Source organism: Periophthalmus magnuspinnatus, chromosome 23 (assembly GCF_009829125.3).
Source record: "Periophthalmus magnuspinnatus isolate fPerMag1 chromosome 23, fPerMag1.2.pri, whole genome shotgun sequence".
NCBI classification, from domain to species: domain Eukaryota; kingdom Metazoa; phylum Chordata; class Actinopteri; order Gobiiformes; family Gobiidae; genus Periophthalmus; species Periophthalmus magnuspinnatus.
In genome coordinates, this window is record NC_047148.1 from 6,385,264 (window position 1) to 6,403,604 (window position 18,341).

Here is an 18,341-nt window from a genome sequence, read left to right on the forward strand (position 1 = left end):
TGAGTATGTATAAGTTAATTTGAAGTCATTGGATCTAGTTTATTTGGTTTGTTTTAGGTTGTTTCTATTAAAATTTATTCCAAAAGTTTCAAAATGTACACTTACTGTACACCATTGATAATTTATTTCCAAGCTGTGTTAGTCAAAAATATCAAAATTCAAGTTAAAGCGTCCCTGCTTAACTTTTTTAAAAAACTTTTGTGGTGGAGGGTTGGCTACCTGCTTGTCTCAGTGGAAATGTAATTGCTTTGCCTAGATCACATGTGTCAAACTCAAGGCCCGTGGGCCAAATGTGGCCCACCACTTCATTTTATGTGGCCCACGACAAAGTAAATTAAAAGGTATGATTGTGTAGGTATGATTTCCATTTTTTCATATCTATGCAAAACCCTATGCGATATTTGTAACTTGAATAAGTAATAAATATAGAAACAGTTAATAAACAAGATTAAAAAGTAGTTGCATTTATTTTACATTACATTTGTTTACATTTAGTTACATTTATACTATCTTAAAGTTACATCTGGCCTTTTGAGAGCAGCCATTTTGTTGATGTGGACCTCTGTGAAAATGAGTTTGACACCCCTGGCCTGGATAGATTATTCCACAATATGGCATTCAATGTATCTATCTCCATGGAGACAAGCAGGTGGTGCCATCAGACCAAGTTACAGCTCAAATCTGTGGAGAGGCGTGCCCACTCAGAGCAAGAATGCATGATTTTCACGGTATTGTTTATTTTTAATTCATCAATTAAAACACTGTAATGACATAAGAAACAAGCAAGTTTAATGCTCCAGGTAGCTACACTAGCAAACAAATCTAAACATACTCAAACCAAGATTCATTTTCTGAAGTGAAGTCATTAACTCATGTAGATATTCGCGCTCTGCAGCCAAACGTTATTATAAGCAATGTGATGTGGAGCAGTTGGATGATAACTGGTTTTGCAGACTCATTTGAACAGAGGGACTAAAGCGAGAGAGGACGGACACTCTGGGAATAGTTAAAAGAGCTTCCAGGAATAATTCAAATGAGCCAAGCTTTGATGTGAGATGTGAAAGAGTCAAATACACTGCACTGATACAGAGAGCTTGTACTGTAACAATAGCCAGATAGAGCTATGACTGTCTCAGAATATACAATCATAGCCACCTCTAGGACCAAAAATGATCCTTTAATAGCTGGCCCTTGAGAATCAGTTTACAAGGCTGCCATATTTAGTCATAGTTATGTGGACTAGACATTCTTTAGAGAAATGTTATCTGGTTAAACAAAAATAAAAAGAATGCAATATTGCTGATATGGATACTTTTTGGAGTTTGGAGTTGCCAGAATTGAAACTTTTGTCTCGATTGGATCTAGATTTTGAGTAGGCCTAGATTTTGACATCACTTGCCAATATTTTCCACCTTTGTTTCTAGTGAAAAGAGAAATATGACTTGCAAATCTTGTTTAGACTCGCCAGATGTTCTCAAATCAAGTTAAACACTAAACAAAAGCACTCATTCAAACTTGCACATTCATACACCGGGTTAGTGAATATGACATCTCAATCAATGATGTTTATGTTGAGAGCGGGATTCAAACTGCTGCTCTTCAGATTATTGGACAAACACTCTACAAACTGAGCTACTGTCGCTCTATTTAGTGGATCATTTGAACGAAAACAATTTTACAAGACAAATCTACTGCTCGTATCTGTTCCCTCCAGTTGCATTGTTTAGACCACAGTTTTGTACATGACGTGATGGGTTGTCTTTTGAAATTAGACAGATAGAGTGAGAGTAGAGTAAACCTGTTGTTTCCATCTTAGCGAGAGCAGCGCTAAGCTAAATTACAGGCTGAAGATTACAGAGCACAGTACAGACAGAGGGTTGTACAAATGCGTATCATAGCCAGACACTGATGGACAAGTGCTGTCTTTTCAAAGTATATCCAATAGTCCATTTATGGTGGGCCAGCCACAATAATTACTATATCGACTTCTCGTTCAACATATGAGCAGGATTTTCGGGGTCAATATTCATCTTGCATTTGTTATGATGTTTTGATATTTTTTTGTAGTACAATAAAAGTTGAGCTGTAGAGGGTTCAATTAAAGTATTTATTTACGTTATCTATCTGTTGCACCCATAGACTATATATAGATAGACATAGCTAACCTGCTAGCCATGTGAGCACAAGCACACTTCCATCTCCATCGACTCCAATTCACTTTTCTTTTGAGGAACTGTTTCTCCATAACTGTTGCTGTCAGACTCATCATTTTGGTCTTAAAATGTTTTGTATTAGCCCGCTCTACATGATCCTGGTATTGTTCATTTGCAAGTATATCTGTAACTCAAGATATGAACATTAATAACAGTCAAATCAGGCATCTTCTTTCCCCCGAGGTGACTCCTGCTAGAGTAAGCAACAGGTTTGATTGACAGCATTGCTAAGCGCCTGCTCCCTGCTAAACCAACGGTGTAAGCAGGAAGGGGCATTACCTTCAACAGCCTCAGTTTGGCTCTTTGGTTGCTATGAAGTTCGCAGTTGGAATTCCAAATATGGAACTAGGCTCAAAGTTTGCCTCTATAACTGCTAGCCTCAACCCAACTTTATATAGTCTATGGTTGCACCTCATGGTTTTAAACAATATTGTACATTTAGGGTTTAAAGGCTTTACTGGGCTTGTCCTGTTATTGGCTATTATGTCATAAAGTGCAGCATCCACAGTGATGCGGTCGCTGTATCGGAGTGTTATGGTAAAGAAGGAGCTGTGTCGAAAGGCAATGCTCTCAATTTACCGGTCAATCTACGTTCCTACCCTCACCTATGGTCATGACCGAAAGTGCCAAAAGATTGTGGATACAAGTGGCTGAAATGGGTTTCCTCCTCATGGTGGCTGGGTACTCCCTGAGAGATAGAGTCATGAGCTCGGTCACACGGGAGGAGCTCAGAGTAGAGCCGCTGCTCCTCTATGTAGAGCAGTGGTTCTTAACCTTGTTGGAGGCACTGAACCCCACCGGTTTCATATGCACATTCACCGAACCCTTGTTTATTTCAAATTCAAGACATGTATGTTTTACTGGTGCACAAAATGAATTGTGCATTAACATCACTGTGTTCAAAGAATAAAACCAATGCAATGCATGAACTCACAACAAATTACATACATACCTTTTTACAAAGACATGACCTTTTGTAATACTGAACACTGAAATTATAAAATTTTTTAACCTTATGTATTTCAATAATGAACTTATTGTATTTGTGCTATTTATTATTTTTTAACATTTTAACAGTACCCTTCACCTAATTTCCATCACCCTACAGGGTTGGCAACCTTTAACTCGCAAAGAACCATTTGGACCCACTTTCCATGGAAAATAAAACACTGGGAGCCGCAAATACTTTTTGACATCTAAAATGAAGATAACATTGTATATAATTATAATAATAATGTAACGGAATAATGTAGTTTTATTTTCACGTACAAGCCTTCGACACGTGGCAGAAAAATATGGCAAAAATAAGTTAAGTGCATAAAAAATACAACTCACCAAACTGCTGCATCAGTTGGAGCCCTGCACTTCTGTCTTTGCGATGAGGTGGTCCCATCGAGGAGTGATCAGAGACAATGACACCCACAGTGTGATTATGTCTAGTCTGCTCCACAGTTTCTTTCAAAAAACTCTAAAGGCTTATCTCTTAATCCCAGGTGCTTAGTCTCCATGTGCCAAAGCAGTTTTGAAGGTTTCATTGCCTCATTGCTTTTTCCGCATGTTACGCAGAGCGGACTCTGCACGTGAGAGTCACCTGTAGCGACAAACCCAGATTTTACGTAGGACTCCTGGTGTTGTCTGTTAAATTTATCTTCCTTTTTCTTGGAGGTCGTAGTCTCCTCTTCTGGCTCCTCAGTTAGCCTTTTCTCCTTTGTTAAAAAGCTCTCCAAAGACTTTTGTTTTGGCTCATTTTCACTCGCTTGTGGCTCTACTTTTGAGCGACGTGTCTGATGTGTTATACATGAAACGTCATCACGGAGACAAGAGCAGATCTATCACAGATATAATATACTTGTCACTACATCAAATAGATTTCTGTGGCGATTTCCTCTCAGGATTTTCACTATACATCTACAGACAAGCTTATTTGCGCGTCAGGAGGGACGGGCGACAGTTACATCCTCCTGCTCCTGACCCCTGTGCGCACAGCGTCTAAAAATCAGGGCTGTGTCTTTACGTAGGACTGTGAGCTGTGTCTGTGAGGCGTGAGCGGTGTTTGTTTTTAACATTGTTCCGCGAGTGTGAAGCTTATTTTGATCAATGAAAAATATTGTATTTTAATATTTCAAGATCACAATAATCTTCAAATTTAAACTACAATAAAAAAGAACTAACACAAATAAAATACACTTCAATTAAATACTTGAAATTAATTTTCTCTAGCCAGAGCCACAGTATAATGGGCTCGACACACGGGGAGCGACTAACGACAGCGTGCAACGACACTCATCACATAGGCTTTAAAATCGAACACACGGGCAGCGACAAACTGCAGCGACTAGCGGCAGCTTGTCACGTCGCGCTCTGTTCCAGAGCAGATTGCGAGCCTCCTACACGTTTGATTGGCTGTTTATTTGGAGGGAATTTTGAGGTTAATAGGGAAATATGGGAAAAAGACGCTAAAATGAAATCTCGTAAAGTTTTGCTTCATTTGACTAAAATATTACAATTGGTTGCACTCTACAAAACTAAAAAGCGATCCTGGGTCCACCCTATTCTGCAGCTAATTCTGTTTAATGTAAAAACCTTAAATAAATATATTTTTTTAATGTTGAATCAGTCTTTAATACATTTGGTTATTAGCGTCCATAAATTTATCTGAATTAACAAATTTGCGCATGTTAACTTACCACTCATATTCACCCTGGCACCAACGAGTTCCCAGGCAGCTGCTTTTTTTGATATATCTCGGAAGTCTCTTAGAGATATGTCAAAAAGAATTGGGAAATCTGACACCGTGAGTATAATTTTCTCCTCCATGATGTTTGTGAAGTGGACAGTGCATTGGCTCGTCAATCAAACTCTCGCTGATTGGCTGTTGTGCAGGCGACAGCGATAAAAGTAGAACATTTTTCAACTTTCATTAGTCGCGTCGTAGGCCCGCATGTGCACGTCGACATGCACGAGTGCGAGGTTTTCACGTGCACGAGTTTCGCTTGTCGCGGAGGTGAGAGAGACGAGCGATTTTCGCAGTGTCGCACAGGTACCATTGAAAATAAATAAAATGGAGAGTGAGCGACCTCACTCCCCGTGTGTCAAGCCCATAAGGATGAAAGAGCCGCATGCGGCTCCGGAGCCGTGGGTTGCCGACCCCTGCGCTAATGAATATTTACTGCAAATCAGTGTGACTTCTGCTGTTGCGTTTGAGAGACCAGGTCAGAAACGCATGGCTTCACCTTGGCAAGTGCCACTCTCATGTCATTTTCACAGCACATCAAAGGGTGCATTTGTTGAATTGGGCCAACGTCTGAAGACGCTCGCAGTCCGCTAATCATATCAGTCGGGTGCGTGTCTTGACCTGCGCCGAACCCCTGAGACTGACTCACCGAACCCCTAGGGTTCGATCGAACCCAGGTTAAGAACCACTGATGTAGAGAGAAGCCAATTGAGGTGGCTCAGGCATCTGGTCTGGATGCCACCTGGACGCCTCCCTGGGGAGGTGTTGCGGGCTCTTGGCGGGATTATGTCTCTTGGCTGGCCTGGGAATGCCTTTGGATCCCAACGGGGATCCCAACGGAGGAGTCTGGGAGTCCTGCTTAGACTGCTGCCTCCGCGACCTAGCCCCAGATAAGCGGAAGAAAATGGATAGAACAAAAAAACATTGTTTAGTGGTTTCAGCTTTCTGCAGCCACTAATGGCTGCTTATGTAAAAGCATTACATTTCTAAGTGATTTATGAATTGTTTAATCGTGGGTTAATATTGTGGCTCTTCAAACTATAAATCATTAGTACATTTGGGGCTGGCTCTTTGTTATACAGACACATCACTGGAAAGTTTCACAGAAGAGGCAAAAAGTGGTTCATCTAAAGGACTATAGTAAATAAACAATTGAATTAATCATTTTTAATCTTTTTGCACATGTTTTTTACACTCCCATCTAATTTGTTATCTTGGAAGAAGCTATTATAAGAGAGAGAAAGAGATAGATCTGCTTTGAACAAGTATTATTAAGATGTTTGTAAGTGATAAGTGAAAATATATTTTGGGCCTACCACTTTGTATCTTTATTATTTTTGGAGCATTTAACCCTGAGAATGTGTCTCAGTCTCAGTTTTGGAACAATTTTTGAGTTTTATTCATATGGTCTGCTCAAATGACTCACTAATGGCTGCTTATGTAGTGCCATTACTTTTGAAAGTGATTGATGGTTTGTTTAATCTTGGGTTAATATTTTGGGTGGCACAAAATCCATTAATAAAACAAGGACTGGCTTCTTCCCAGCTCACACTCACCTTCATTATGCAAATGGTTACTCTGCCCCTTAGCTTATAAAATTACATTTTGTGGTTTCTAATGAATGTTTTATAACCAATTACCAAACTATTAATTGATTATCAATTAATGGACAGTCACAATTATTTCAAGTACCTTTATCAAAATCCTCAGGGCTGTCAATTTTGCAACTTTCAACACATAAATGTGCAGGTTCCTTAACTAATTTATTTTAATATTTTTTTTTTTCAGACCAAGTTTTAGTTTGTTTTCATACTTGACAGTTTCCGTCAACTGATTTAAACAGGTTTTGGTGCTGGCTGTCTGCCTGCCTGGATTTAAACATTGTGAAATTTGAGGGCTGTCTCATATTTTCAGGAAAACTGTTCCAGGATTAGCTGCACAAAATTGAAACGCTGATTCACCATGTTTAGTCCTAACTCTGGGCATCAGCAGGAGGCCAGTCCCTGAGGTCCTCTAAGTGCGAGATGGTTCATTTGGCACTAACATGTCAGAAATGTACTTTGGTGCTAGACCATGGAGAGATGTGCACACACAGAGCTGCTTTAAAGTGTCTTCTGTGAGCCACAGGAGCCAGTGCAGAGACCTGAGCACAGGACTTATGTGCTGGTTCTAGTCAGAACCCAAGCAGCAGCGTTCTGAATGCACAGGAGCTGTCTTAACACACGTTTGGAAAGGCCAGTGAGCAGGCTGTTACAGTAGTCTAACCTCCTTTTCTGTGTTTTTAGATGGTATAAAGGTGCAGATGTTATTGATTTGATGTGAAGTCTGAGTCCATTATTACCCCTAGATTTCTAGCCTGATTTGAAAGTTTTAGAGACTGTGTTGACTGCTGACACTTTATCTTTGTTTCTATGGCTTCAGTCTTGTCTGAGTTTAGCTTGAGAAAGTTGTTTTTCCTCCATACGCTGATCTGTTGGATGCAGTGCCAGAGTGAATCCACTGGTCCATATTCACCTGCTGCCAGTGAGACATAGATCTGAGTGTCATCTGCATAGTTGTGGTAGGACACATTGCTGCGCATTAACTGGCCTAATGGCAACATGTAGAGACTGAACAAAACGGGGCACCTCACAGGTCAGGGTCATTTTATCTGAGACACATTTTCCAATTTCAACAAAGTACTCCCTGTCTTCTAGATAGGACTTGAACAAGTTTAATGCAGTACCAGAGATGCCTCTAGTCTAAGAGGATCCCATGATCGACAGTGTCAAAAGCAGCACTCAGATCTAACAGGATCAAGACTGAGACTTTTCCTGCTTCAGTGTTCAGGCGGATGTCATTTGTCACTTTGATAAGAGCAGTCTCAGTGCTGTGGTGGAATCTAGAACCTGAGGAAGACCGCACCAGAACCTGTTTAAATCAGCTGACCGGACATGTCACAGCAACATCACGTGACCACTCTGAAGAAGACCACAAGTGAGCAGTCCAAACTGTCAGGTATGAAAACAAACTAAACCTTGGTCTGAAAAATCAATCAATTAAAATAAATCAATAGACTAGACTAGATGGACCTCATTGGACTATTCCTCAACTAACATGTAACGTGTGTAAACTGGTGTACATAATTGTATGAGTCTTTTGACCCATGGTGTTTATGATACAGAATAGTGTGGTGTGAAAATGTGGCTGAAGAGCAAGGAGAGACATTCAGAAAATTGTTTGTGAAGTGATCTCAGTGTGACCTACATTGTAGGTGCAGGACATAAATTATACTGAAAAATGATATATGAAGCACTGAATTATTATAATCTATGTTAAATTAGCACAGTGGAACAATACAGCATTCATTTGCTTTATTGCAGAAATAAGGACTTAAAACACTAAAGAAAATATGTCACTTCAAGCTGTTTATTACTGCAGCTAACTTTAGAATTTTCCAGAAATTGTTTATCAAAAACTCAATTTGTAATAAATAAAATATGTTTAGTTTAACATTAATTTGAGTGAATAATGGTGATTTTAGGATTGGAGTGTAAACAGTGTTTTGATATGACACTTGAAACCCAATTATAATGTCACACTTCATGTCAGCTGTGTTTTCTCAGCCTTTAGATTTCCAATTTGTAATCACAAAAAACCCGCACTTTTATATATGATGTTTGCTTGTGGCAGTGCATAAATGATCTTTGGAGTAAACAGTGATACCAGAGGAAGCCAAACAGTGCAGATGAAGACGGATCAGTTGTCAGTTTTGATGTGTTGCTCAAAGGCACGCAGTCCCTGTGGTCCTGAGCCTGAGATCAGTTTGTGAAAGGCTTTAAGTGGTGCTGACACATCAAAATGGAGCTGATTTTTTTGGTCATGTCTTAAAGGTTTAGTGGAAAAGGCATCACACTGCATCCAGAAAAAAAAATATTTACACACTGACAGTCCCAAAGACACAGTTCATCAAATGCCAAGTTTATTTTTGTTTTTTTCCGTCAGATCTTGTATACATCTCTTAGTTTTGATAGACTATAGACTACCACTGATAGTTCTACCAGCTTGTCTTGACGCCAGTGGCAAAAACAACAAAAACAAAACAAAAAACATATTGCTGTGTCCTTAAGCAAGACACTTCACCCACATTGCCTAGTATGAAAGTGGTGTGTGTGTGAGTGCGTTGGTGGTGATCGTAGGGGCCAATTGTGCAGATTGGCAGCCTCGCTTCTGTCAGTCTGCCCTAGGGCACCTATGGCTACTATAACTGCTTACCACCACTGTGTGTAGAGTGAATGAATAAGGCACTGTAAAGCACTTTGAATGTCATGAAAGGCACTTTATAAATACAGTAATTCATTTATAATTAATTTACTACTACTATGACTACTAATACCTCTCTGTTGCTAAAACCATTTGTTACTACCTATCACTGCTATTACTGCTACCAATTTAGAATTCTCTTTCTCTACCCTCCGCTCTCTCTTTCTCTCTGTCTTTAGTAATGGGGGCTGTACCCATTTTTATAATAAAATACAGATATATAGTAAAAGCTGATCTACGGGTCAAAATGAGACCACTGTGTTCTGTCTGCATCTAATTATAAATCGTTTTAGTCCTCTGTGAGCCATGAAGCACTTCTGTTAACATGATAGTTTTACCGTAATGGCAAAACTTTCCTCTGACCTCTGAAAGTTGTGAAACACTCATTGAATACACCCTTTGACGTATAATTAGGATGCAATGAATGCGTTAGGAGAGTGAGGAATAACTTTGGACTGCAGCAAACTGTTTCAAATGAACTGTTTTTCATGAGGTAGGCTACAGTGCCTTCAAGGTTAGGATCAGTCTACAGGATATGAATGTAAATCAATGTTAAGTCCTCACAAATCATGGAAACTCAACATGTGCGCTTGTCTGTGTGAGGCGTGGGGATACTGAATAGAAAGTGTGTTTTCATCGTGGAGTCTGTGGCCACATTTGACCCTGCGTGAGTCTGTTGTTTACGTTGGACTTGTGCATTGAGATGATGAAATGATGTGCTCAAATACAGCTGGATACGGGGCAGGGATGGTCAAAACTGTGACCAAGACTATGTGTGCAGTATATAGTATAGGTCTCTGCAGTGTACCTGTCAAATTCAAACTATAAGATCCACGCGGACAGAATATAGAGCATTTTGGGGTAACAGTGGCTGAATTTGAGAGATTGAAGAAATAAGATCCAAACTAAATGGCTGCACGTACATTAACTAAACTGTGTAAGAGCATGCTCACTAGACAGAAAAGAACTCCCACTCAGGATTGTTCTTTTCTTGTAACTAAGGAATTGGGCACCTCACGGCAAATCAACTTGTTTGTAACTATAGCTACAAGACCTGGCAAGTGCTCTGGCATTTTCCTGTTTTATGTTTGTATAAATTATTTATCATAAAGACCTTTGACAGTGTACTGTATAATATTTTTTGTACTGTGATAATAATTTAAATTAAATAAAAGGAATAGTACACTACACCATAGCAGCGGGTCCCATCTTAGGGGCAGGAGCCATTTGAGGGGTTGCCTGAGATTGTAGGGGTCCCTAGAGTGTTGTCTGGTTGTTTCATCAAAATTATTATCTGTACAAAAATAAATACATAAAAATAAATAAATAAAATAAAATAAAATAAAATAATAATAATAATGAGTTTGCTTGTATACTTTTAGCTCATTTTTTATCATTCAGGATATTTCTCTGTCATACCAAAGTCAGTCTAAACAAAAATGGTTGTTGTTTGATAAAATGACACCACCAAAGGTCAAATATAAACCACAGAGCTCAAGTGAAAGAAATAGTCACGACTCTACCCGATGGATGTGGAAAAACGAGCAGAAGCAGCAGCAGCAGAATAATAATATTGTTTTCTCACAGTGGTACTTATTGCATTGCAGGGCTTTATATAACGCCCATGTAGATATATAGAAACAAGTGAACTACCGTAGACAAAATGTTAACTATACAAAAGAGAAGTATGCCGTGGACACATTCAGACTAATGCAGACCGCGCCTCTGGGAATATCTCAATAATTATTTTGTGATGGCTGTGTAATGATTAGAGCAAGGCCCTCTGCATACTGATCCTCAGCATTTGCAGTAATTGTCTTGTGATCACTGAGTTTGTCTCTATGAAGATGTGTAAGAGAATGTGGACTGTTGTATCCTGGGTCTATGGGGCTAATCCCTTTGATTAAGAAGAATAGCAGCAACAACAAATGCTGCACGAGCGCAATGAAGCACACCACAGAAATGTGCAGTTAAGTAGTTGAATGTATTTAGTGTATCTAGTTTCATTTGAGCTTATTTTTTTTATCACACAGCACGCTGGAAATTTCAATGTGATGAAGTCGCCTCACAATAAATAAATATATAAAGAAAAAGTATAATGTTATTACTGTCACCTACTTTCAATACTACTTAAAATATAACGATAACTTTTTATATCATTATATATAAAGTGTCAGTAATATTGCCGACTGCTGCAATAGTCCAAAATGTGGGGTCTTACCATAGACTGTATATATAAATGGACATAGCTAACCTGTTGTTCGGTGCATTCCAAATAGGAAGTGAGCATGGGCATGCTCCATCAACTCCTGCTCCAATATACTTTCTATTGAATTTTTTTTTTTTTTTTTGCCACTCTCTCTGTACCTGCTGCTGACAGGCTCGTCGTTTTGGTCTTAAAATGTTCATATTAATCTGAGCTACATGATCCTGGTGTTTTTATTTGACTATTTTGTCAAATAAAACTTGATCAAAGCCTTCTTTCCCTGAGGTCACCCCCGGTAACATCAGCAACAGGTTTGATTGATTGTGTTGCTAAGCGCACACTCCCTGCTAAACCAGTGATGTGGGCGGGAGGGGCGCTACCTTCAACAACCTCACACTGGATTGGCTCTTTGGTTGCTATGATACGTGCAGTTGGAATTCCAAATATGGAACTTGTCTCCAAATTCACCCCTAGATCTGGAGCTGGACGTTATGGTTGACGTCACACTCACTTTGTCCACTTCTTTATACAGTCTATGGTCCCACCCAAATGCACTGATGCAGCAAGTTAAACAACCAGAAGGAAATGCAAAGACTACAGTAGTTAGTTCCATTTCATTGCAGCCAGTGAAATGACTATTCCACTTCCACTTTTTAATCTTAATCCTTTAAAATCCTCTGGAATATGACTATAATGATTACATGCACAAAAGACTCGTCAGGGCATATTTGAGAAGAGTAGTGCTCTGAGCCTCTCTGCAATAATGTAATTCTAACGTAAAGTCAATCCTGGGAGAATAGTGGATATTTCACATCACTGACTATATACTATTCTGACTATTTTACAGGACAAAAACATAGCTACTTATATATGTTTTTTCTCTTCTAGCATTGCTTCAATGTAGACCTGTCACAATAATTACTATATCGACTTATTGTTCAATACATAGTAGGCACAACAATTATTTTGGGGGGCCAATATTTATCGTGGGCCCAGATTCTCTGTGCTATTGCTGAAGATTTAGTTATTTTCCAGTACTGTAGGTAGCATAAGATAAGATTTCAGCTGTGTAGAGCTGAATACATCACTTCTATGACTCATTAAGTCTTTCATATATTGCAGCTCATATTCATTACCAATACTGTATAAAATAGTTAAATAGTTTTTGGGGGATGTTCTGCTTTATGGTTATTGTGTCAGTAGCATAATGACTTTCAATTATGCTCGTCTATAGTTTCTTCAGCAATATAATGTACTTCAAAATGTGTTATCGTGACAGGCTTACTTTAAAGGGCCCATATTACGCTTTTTCCATCATAATGTTGTTTCTTCATCAAAAACATACCTGGAGTTGTGTTTTGTTTCATCCACACATGTTTAAGACAGAGCTCTTCTCTTGTGATGTCATGTGGTAATACAGGAAGTGCTCCACTTTTTAAACTCCATACACCTTCACTAGAATCACTTGGATCATTTCTGTCCTGGAATTTCCATTCTCTACTAAACAAAAGGTAAAAGGTAGCTGTTAACTTGAAAACTAAACTTCATGACATCACAAGGTGGGACGATGCATTTTGAAATAGTTTACTCAAACATGTGTGAATGAAACAAAACACAACTCCAGGTATGTGTTTGATGAGGAAACAGCATTATAACATGGTTTAAAGCTCACAAGAGTCCATAGGTCCTTTAATGTATGTACCACAAGAAGTATTTAGCTGCTTCATTGTCTGTAGAATCTAGCTAACAACTGAGTGTGTGTTTTTTGGCTGACTTTCTGTCTGTGTAACACTTTGAGCAGGTCCAATATTTACTCCTCCAGTGGAGTCTCTGAAATGGGATATGTCCTAGTTTTGTTTGCGTTCCACAGCTGCCGCTTTGCCCTTCTCCCAGGAGGAAAATTCAGCACCACTAATTTTTCAGCTGCGTACTGTAGCCCACACACCAGTCAGCAAAATCTCCGTTTCAGTGCGGCTGCTTTGGGGAGGAACCGGGAATAACTTTGTTCTAAAGGTTACGCAGTGAAAATATTTGCAGATTGGATTATGAACTGAAGAAATCATTAGGTCTGTGATGAATTTCAATCAACCTTTGAAAATGGCACAGAATTTTGCAACTATATTAAGCTTTAGGAATGTTAAATAGTGCTAATGCCACAGTTAATATTTAATAAACCTACCAAAAATAGATGAAAATCTATGACATGCTGTATTGACAAAAGTGTCTATGCAAGTCCCTAGTATTTTGCCCACTAACTAAATGGTTTGTGATTCAAAAGATTCAACTGAAACATGTGTGATTAGTTGTGGTCAGTCTATATACACAGTCTTCCTTATGTCACCTGACACTGTGCAGAACTTGTTACGATAATTAATAATATAGTATTAAAGCATTCTGACGTAAGAAAACATGGCAAATGTATTCTGGTTGTTTATGTTCTGAACAAAGAGGCTACTGTATGCTGTAAACCACACCAAAACAAGAGCAAAGGAACAGCAGTCTCAACTCACTAGAGCCAGTCTCTGAAACAGACCAGTAACTAACAAATAGAATCTTCACGCCAACTTAGACATAGCCGCCAAGTGTCACAAACAGCTACATTAACAGCAACAAATAAACAGTTACAACAACAACAAAAGGGCAATTTTTAGAGGTATCCAAATGTGCAGTTGGTGAAAAAGTAATGCACTCAAAATTTCCCACAATGCACCTTGAAAACTAGTAGACATCGATGGTCACTAGACTGGTCGATATAGACCACAATGCAATGCAAGAGTCAGAAAAACAACAGCGGACAGTGACAAGTCTTTAACTGGACATAACACGACTGAATGAGCAGATAGAAGCGCTGGTTTATCACACTGTTTATTCTTGATAAGGAATGAATAACGAATAAAACTCTTAAGTAAATTGTTGCTGTGTTAGTTGTTTACCTTAGCTTGAACTGTTAAAAAAGAAAGAATGTCCACATCTCAGACAAAGATGAAAAAAAATAAATAAATAAACAATAAAAAAAAAATAAACTTGCGTGGTTATTATTAGTCCATAAATACTTGGGTGTCAGTTCAATTTGATCATTATTTATGACAGAAATCAAGTTTCAAGCTGACTTTTTTTTACCAAACTCCAAAGTCACTTGACCCGAATGTAGCAAACTGCCGAATCGCTCTGTGAAAGAGTGCACTACAGAGTCCACTAAACCGTACAAGCCTGTGTAGTGAATGAGGGGTTAGAGACTAGGGTGGACATTCAGACACAGCCCTGAGCTAAACACAAAATATCAGATCATTACACTATTATTATTCTAAAGGAAACCTGCATTGGTAAAGCTCAAATTAACATATTTCAATAGTACTTTCCAGTTCCCGGTCTCAGCTGGTTTATGTATTTTGTTGTAAGCTGTATTTGTTGTAAAACCATTCTTCATTTTCCAGGCCAGTTCCTTGGTAGACAGTTTAAGGAACAAGTACAACAAATTTAATTAAAACATAATTGTTTTTCAAATGTTCAATTTTCCATTTGAGGTATGTGCCTGGCATCAGCAAAATGAAGGTTGTTCTAAACACTCATTCAAACAGTGTGTGGACTTTTTGTCTAAATTATAAATCAGACATCAATAGACTAGAATTAATGTGTTGTTAACATGCGAAAGGAAAGTTAGTTTAATGGAGAGTTGTTTATTATATGACGTGCCAGGGGTTACTCTCTTACCATTACTATATGCTGGGTCTTCCATTGATGGAGTGGCCATATGGGACACACTAACAACACGTATATCTAATCATAGGTTATGGCTCATGTTGCGTGTTTTTGGAGTGTAATGGATCCTCATAGAACTTAAAATGATTGACAAGGTGTTCATATGCTTCAGTGGTATAAATTCAGAGTGAGAAGGAAACTGGAACACATATCTATCTGAACTTGAGCCAGACTTGGAGAACTTACACCAAGAAATCCAAATCAACACAAAACAACATATGAACTCTAAACCTTGTTAAAAGGTCCATATTACAGTATTTTCTGATCCATGTTATAATGTTCCTCTTCAAAAACATACCCTGAGTTGTGTTTTGTTTCATTCACATGTTTAACACAAACCGTGCATATTTAGCCTATTATTTATTCAAATAGAAAACACTCTGGTCCACCTTGTGATGTCATGTGATAATACAGGAAGTGCTCCACTTAAACTCCATACACTGTTTCTACAATCATTTGGGTCATTGTAGCCCTGGAATTGCCATTCTCTACTGAACAAAAGGTAAAAGGTAGCTATTAACTTCAAAACTACCGCTTCATGACATCACAAGGTGGAGCAGAGCATTTGACTCATAATAAAAGGTTACTCAAACATGTGTGAATGAAACAAAACACAACTCCAGGTATGTTTTTGATGAAGTAACAACATTCTAACATGGCTTAAAGAAGAGTCAATTTTGCATAATATAGGAACATTAAGGTACATTCTATTGTCCTGGATTTGTTCTCTGCATTTGACCCAACTTTCAGTGCAGCTATACGGTAATTTGACCAGGGACTACAATTTTACCCATTGTGCATGTTTTGTTTCCAACCTCTTCACTTGTGTGCTGTCACTGAAACAGGGAAGTTCATATTAATACAATTTGGATACAGAGAGTAAAGCAAATATTCAATGTCTGTTTGTAAAGGTAGTAATTATCTTAACACTTCACGCATATCGCTGTGTCTCCCAGTGGGTGCCTGGAGTCCCTGACACCTCCAGCTATGGTCCCACTCATGCAGAACTAGTACCAGACACAGTTCAGTGCGCCTAAGCCCAAACACGTTTACTCATCATTACTAACCCAGCACCGCGTGACAACCTAACCCGCTGTTTGTGCTTTGGTACACAATAAACTGTTATAGCTGACCGACCAAAGGTTAATGAACAAATAATGCAAAGGTCATAGTAAGAAATGTATCAGGGTGAATACAGAGCCCCGGAGTGAGTGAGGCTTTGGTATTTTCAGCAGGGAAATGTGCATAGTAGTAGGTTTACTTGCACTTTCTTAATAAGCTGTAAACTTTCTTGTTGGTTTAGCCGTTGCTGATTTCAAAATAGTGTCGAGGTTATTCAATAAATCGATGAGCTCAGCTTTTCAGAATATAATTATAAAGCAAATAATAATAATAATAATTGTGAAATGTGAATATCGGGTGCGAAATGAAGTATTTTTTTTATATAGAAAATCTTTTTATATAGCGCTTTTCCACCTTCAAGGCACTTAAAGCGCTTTACGTTAAGGAACCACTCACCTAGTCACATGCACATTCATACACCGGTGCACACAGACACTGGGTTAAGTGTATTGGCCAAGGACACAACAAAAGCATTCATCTGTGGGAGCTGGAATCGCACTGCCAACCTGGGGATCAGTGGATCTGCCCGTTCTACAAATGATGTTTTATGTCGAGAGCGGGATTCGAACTGCCAACCTTTGGATCAAACACTCTACCAAAAGAATTATGGCTTTGTGCTGTTTCTTCTCATAATAATACAATTTCATATAATCACGCCCTTTCTAGTGATAATACAGTTCATATAGATTCTACCATTTCTAACTCGAGGTAAATGAATTTGAAGAGTTCATTTGCAAAAAACAGATAAGTGCCATTTGAAAAAAGTCATCAGAGTGTTGTAATTCACTCTTATTATAGTAATATTTCCTACTGCCAAATGCATTTTACTGCTATCAAAATGTAATTCCATCCCTTCTTGATAAAATCCACTCTACATTAATGTCATCGCTAATATGTGGCATTTTTTTTCAAAACAGAGATATCTGGTTTGCTATTGAACTCTTCGTACTTGAAAAAAAGGCAAATTAATGTATGCTTGTTGTGTGACATCTGTGCTCAAATGCTAAAAATAATACCAGGCTTTATAAACGTTGCTGTTGCTAACGTAGACACAGCCTGTATCAAATGTGCAAACTGAAGACAGCTTTACGCAGTCTCCTTTAGAAGTGGTGTTGCAATTTGAACAAAGCAATAGATGGCATTTGTGTCTATATTTAGTCCGTTGCAATTTGGTAACTTGAGGACTATATCTTTGAAAAGTGTCAAAAGACAGTTTCTTGTAGTGTATATATTACCAAAGTCTGAAGTCTTGCAGAAACACATGGAGCCTCCTCATAGTTCTTATGTCTTACTATAGCAGCCCAGTGGCATATCAGCAAAACTGACAGGCATCTCTGCTCTTACTGATCTTTCAAATCTAGTCACGACCCTTTCTCCTTCCCATATCCTTCCTCTCCTCCTCCTCTTCCTCTTTCTTATAGATCCATGTGGGATTAAAACCTGCACATCTACATTCAGATGCAGTCAAATGGCATGCGTGTGTGTGTCTGTGTGAGTGCGTGTGGGGAAGGCTGCTGTCATTCTCCCACTAGCACCTAGAGCTTAGATGAAAAGGTCAACAAAAACAACCAAACAAACTGATAACCTGTAGAGAGTAATAGTAATTGTATTGTATTATATTGTATTGTATCGTATTGTAATTATGAAATATTTATATCTCTATAATAAAAATTTTGAACATAAAATACTATTTTTGCTCGACAAGGAAACTGAAACTTTGTGGTTTCGCAACAACATTTGGAACTTGTAATTAAACCAACAGATCCACAAGAAAAAAATAAATAAAATTTAAAAAATCTTTGACGCAGTAGCTCAGAAATAACTATATAATAATAGTCGTTAATTAGAAAAGAAAGAGCTAATACATGCTAATAAAATATACAAATAGGAACAAAAAATACAAACAAAAAACAAGTTAAGATTATAGATAATTAAAATGGAGCCATTGGAGCTGGACTAAAAGTTGTACATATAAGAAAAAATCCCCGCCCTACCAATTGCAGTA

The 18,341-nt window shown here is 38.4% G+C and overlaps 1 protein-coding gene across 2 annotated transcripts in view; it reads left to right on the forward strand.

Moving 5' to 3' along the window:
- grm8a (glutamate receptor, metabotropic 8a) overlaps positions 1-18,341 on the forward strand; it is a 411,383-nt gene that overhangs the window by 176,070 nt on the left and 216,972 nt on the right. The window lies entirely within an intron of this gene.